The 5,002-nt window shown below is 41.0% G+C and overlaps 1 long non-coding RNA gene across 1 annotated transcript; it reads left to right on the top strand.

Annotated features, from left to right (window-relative positions):
- Positions 1–594: 594 nt before the first annotated feature.
- LOC141416732 (uncharacterized) lies at positions 595–3,477 on the top strand. Its single transcript, XR_012441328.1, has 2 exons — positions 595–1,067; positions 1,992–3,477. It is a non-coding gene; the product is annotated as an uncharacterized lncRNA (long non-coding RNA).
- Positions 3,478–5,002: the final 1,525 nt, after the last annotated feature.

Here is a 5,002-nt window from a genome sequence, read left to right as displayed (position 1 = left end):
GCGATTCCATTCTACATGCCCACACAAAATGATGATCTTCCAATTTTTCTCTCCTAGAAAGTCACAGATTACGTCCAGGTGCTCCATTTCGTGAATCCCATGGGATGCCTTTAAAAGATTTGACCGACCCAGAGTCTTCTTTGCTGTTTCCACTAGATTATATTGCAGCATATTTCGATAATCATCCCTGTACATCCTCAGCACCTACGGAATGGGATAGAGTCATGAAAGTTTACTATATGCGTGTCCAAATGAAAAGGGGTGTGGCTGTCTTACCAGACACAGAAGGATTGATGCCCCCCCAAAAGAAAATGAGAATAGAAGAGATAATGTTTCCTGAGAAGGCCCACACAGAAGCCTACCGCTCTTATGTGCCTACAATTGCACTCCTGGATGACAGCGAATTCAGCTTGGACCATGAAGCCCAAGAGGAAAAGGAGGAGGTGCACAGCCCCCCAGAACCAGTGGTGTGTAAGGAAAGTTCCAGGGCCAGAACACCTGAGTGGCTTGTGGCACTGGACCGTGGCTACAGGTGCATGGCCTGCTGTCGGGTCTTCCCCAACTTGGAGACCCTTTGGTATCACGTGGAGCATGGGATCAAGGAGGGCTTCAGCTGTCACGCTTTCCATGAGGCCTTCGCCTGCCTGATGGACAAGAAGAAGAAGAAGCAGAAGAGGAGGAAGATGAAGACCTTCTTGAAGAAAGACAGACTTAGGAAGGAAAAGCTCTGTGACATGCGCGCATCCATATGAACATAAGCATTGTTTTTGGCCTCTAAATGACAGAATCAGACCAGACTCCACGGAAAGATCTTGAACTTCTCCAAACTGCCATGATCAGACTTGTTCATACAGACTTACCACCTTCAGTACTACCTACACACCCCCAGTAGGATCAGAGAGCCCTTTTTATTAATACTCACTGCTTTCTGCACAGGAAGGAAAAGACAGCAGTCCATGCCAAGTAGAAGAGCAAAATGTCCTAAGACATACCTCAGAACTCTTAACACCAGCATCACGTCTTCTCTCATTGGGAGTGGAAACTGCTGTGGGTAGACTTCAGAAGAGGTGAGCCCCCCAGGATAGGGAAACACCCCCAACACTTGAGATTTGGGCTTCTGAGAAGAGGTGGGACTAGTAGTAGAACACTTCACCGTAATCACTGAGAATTTTCTTCAGAATATGTGCATGATGTGAATGCTTAAGAGATGACAAAATAAGGAGAATGCACCCTACCCATGCCGTATGATAGGAGAGGACCCGGGACCTGTCTAGCAATTCCACAAAGCAAAGGAGGCCCATAGTACCTGGATAAATCATAGGCCATCAGAGCCACTCCCCCACTAGTTTTATTTGATGGCCTGCTGGATCCCTTTAGAGAGACACAGCACAAGGCAGAGACAGGCCTTTGTCCCTGAGGGAGGGTTTATGTGCAGCACAGTGGGTTGTATTAAGATTCTAATTTCCATTTTGTGATTCTCATACCTGCTTCAAACACTCAAATGTCCACAGCTAGTTGAATCTCATTTTTCCTTCCCCTAGGGAAAATTGTCCATGGTGTGAGTTCAAAGTAGGAAGGAGAAATAAAGGAGTAGAGGTTTCTCTTCATCTTTGACCATTTCTGACAAGTTTTAACAGGTTTCATTTCTTGAAGGACCTTTATATCCTTTCAAGAAACTTCATATGTTCTTGTTTCCCATTTTATTGTTTCTTTTTGTTATAGCACAAAGTATGTTTTTCTAAGTGACCAGAAGAGTGCAGTTACACACACAGCTGCAAAGACAGCACAAAGCTAGGTTCATACATACCACAGCAAATGAGACTATGTCTTCTTTAGTTAATTGGCAAACTTTCACATGTAATAGAACCTGGAAATTGTCCTGAGTGTTCTAGTGTTGCAGGAAATCCTGATGGGAGCTGAGCATCAGCCTCCACCAAGAGCAGAGGTGCTTTCCTCACTAAAGGATTCTTTCTGCTTTTGTTTTCTTGCAGAAACTTAGAGACACAGTGTCCCGAAGATTTCAAACGATGGCGTCCAGCCCACTGCTGTAGTCTGCCTAGAGGAGCACAACCCTCAGAAGCCAGAAAACATCAAGGCAAGGCGGGTCTGATGATAGACAGATCAGATCTCCTGTAGCTGCTCCCAGTGCCTTGGGAAAATGTGGTGCCGCTCTGAAGAAAGTTTCCACAAGAGCCCTGTGGAGCCCCAGGATCACTGGGATCACACCACCTTTGGAGGCTTGTGGAGAGACTTTCCTGTTACTATTAAGACCTCCTAGGTTGTCAGGACACACTAAGATACCTACAGGGTTGCCTTTGGAGAAGGCAACAGTATAGGTAGAAGGAACTTGGCCCAGTGGGATACAAACTTTTCATTCCTAAAGATATCACCAGTAGAACAAGCTATTGATGTATTTTTACACATCTTTTTCTATAAATGATTGCAAACCTTTCCTCATATCTTCATTTATTACACTTATTTGTATATTATTTGGTCGGAAGACAGACTTGTTACTGAGAGAGGGAAAAGGTAGTGGATACAAAAAACCCAAAACCCACCCCTTGACATGTCTGAGACAGTTCATGTGTGAATGCACAAACGCCTCTGACACAGTCACACTGGGAAAGCTATACCATGAAACAAATGTATCATTTGAGATAAATACTTGTATATAAGGGTATTCCCCAAACCATATGTAGTTTTAAGCTTAATAATGTTAGAAGTGTAAAAAAGACCAATTTTGGAAAATATTTGCACATTTAATTATTTACGCATGATTCATACTTAATTTGGTGTTCTTTAAAGATTAATTTTAATTTTTGTTTGCTGTTGCCACTCATATCATAGGGACCAAAACAAGAAAATGAAAATTGATAAAGAACCATATAGGAGAAGAAAATTGAAAGAATTAAACTTTCAAATAATGATCTCCATAAAATGTTTTCACAACTTCTAAAATCATTAAAGCTTAAAACTGCTTGATGATACTGGGACACGTATAGGAACATATATTTATCTGGAACATTATGTTATGTATTCTATTCTCTCTGTACACATTTGTGTAAGAAGGGCATGTGCACCCGTGTGCACACAAGCTCATAGGGCCAAGAGGTGGGTAGTAATTGCTTTTGCTTTTATCTGTGAAGGAGTTTTTCCTTCCCTCTCTGATAAGAGTGCCACCGTCTTCCCCATCTGCGAGGGCAAGTGAGTCAGACCAGACAAATGAGATCCATACTTAACTTGGGTTTTCCTTCACTTGGGGGTGAACATTTATGCATCCTGGATACATCTGTACTGAAAGCTTGGGCAGTTAGATGAGCTAGAGGTAGTGGGCGTTAGTGTGAGCTCAACTCTAAGGCCCATGAACCTCAGAGGCTGGTCTTGTTTCAATTCCTCTTTTTTGAAAATTCTGCTTCACTGTTACCTTAATTAACTGAATATCTCCTCTAAACATTCAATAAAGTTTTGTTTTATGTCCATTAGACTGAGTCAGTTAATTGTTGTTTGTCACATTATGTACCTTAATTGATGCAGATTAGATTTAATAAGGTGATTTCTTTCATTTAAATAGAAATGATAAATTCCCCAACGGGGTAGCGCATTACAGTCCACAGACTTTATACCGGAAAAGTATTGTTAAGCTCAGTGGATGCGATATGATTGATTGGGGAGATGACTTAAGCATGTTCAGGTGTAAAAATGAAATGACTGGTCTTCCCTACAGTAAGGTGTGAATGTAATTCCATAAGGAATGCAAGCCTCACCTTTACTACAAGGCATAAGATGGTGTGTTTCCCAAGCATCCAGTAGAATAACATAGCTGAACCTGCCTCATTGCACACGTGATTTATACCAGGAAGTTTACTTTTTACCATTCTGTGAGCATTGGTAATGCCTTTTCTGAAATATCTAGAGAATAGGTCAACACAGAGTAGAAGAATATGCATGTAACTTTATGTACTTCAATAGTATAATTGTCAAACTCAGTTTACTAAGCTATATTTTATTGTTTGTAATGAGGACTATAATCCTTAAAGTAGGTCTATTTCATGTGAAAGTCAAAGTCACAAATTTTGTGAATAAGATGAAAATGTGAGTCCTAACCTGCACACTGATAGGAAATGAAGTTTTTCAAATAAGAAACAATTCAATTGTTCTGGAGTGAGTTTTATCGTAACTTTTATAATAGTTACAGTAGACTTACTACCTTAGCAATCAGTGAATGTTCATTCTGGGAGACAGATAGGGAAAGACAAAGAATTGACCTCACCCAGTTTCCTTTCTCTACCCTTTCAGGACCATTCTTATGCAGAATAAATAAAGGCAGATCTCTCTTCCCTGTTAATGTAAGATTTGCTCTAATGTTTCTCCAAGTGAGTATCGTACAAGTAAAATTCTGAAAATCCTAAATAAATAGTGCCATTCACCTCAACTTCACCCAGAAGCTATGCCCATGTCACCTATTGCAAAGACGACAGTTTAGGAAGAAAACACAGGGTCAGGGATGCTCCTGACACACTAAGAGGGGCAGAAAGATTCAGCATCAAAATTGGTGAGCTACCAATATCCTGGCTTCACTCACACACTAATTTTGAAGGTGAAGGTGAGATTTAATTATCCACGCATGTACGGAAGAAACCAGGATTATACTGATTCCCTTGTTTGGTATCACCGATTTGCCCTCTTCAGAAGTTGTGCATTTTTTTCTAGTCTTAGCAATGTAATTCATTGTCATACATTTAGATTTTTCCCTACCTCATTTGTGAGAATTATTTCTATTTATATAGTTTCAATTCATTTTGTTACGAGTGAGATTGAATACACTTCTTATGTTTCAGGGCCATTAACATTTTCCCCCACTTTGTCCCCTTGGGAATGGGGCTGTGAGCCACATCTGCAGTCCATGTGCTCTGGTTATTTTAGACATGTCGTCTTTCTGTTTCCCTAAGCTGGCCACAAACTGATCTCAGCCTCCCAAGTAGTTAAGATTAGTGGTGTGAGC

The sequence above is a fragment of the Castor canadensis genome, chromosome 14, assembly GCF_047511655.1.
Source record: "Castor canadensis chromosome 14, mCasCan1.hap1v2, whole genome shotgun sequence".
Taxonomy (NCBI): domain Eukaryota; kingdom Metazoa; phylum Chordata; class Mammalia; order Rodentia; family Castoridae; genus Castor; species Castor canadensis.
This window is presented reverse-complemented; position numbering and strand designations above follow the sequence as displayed.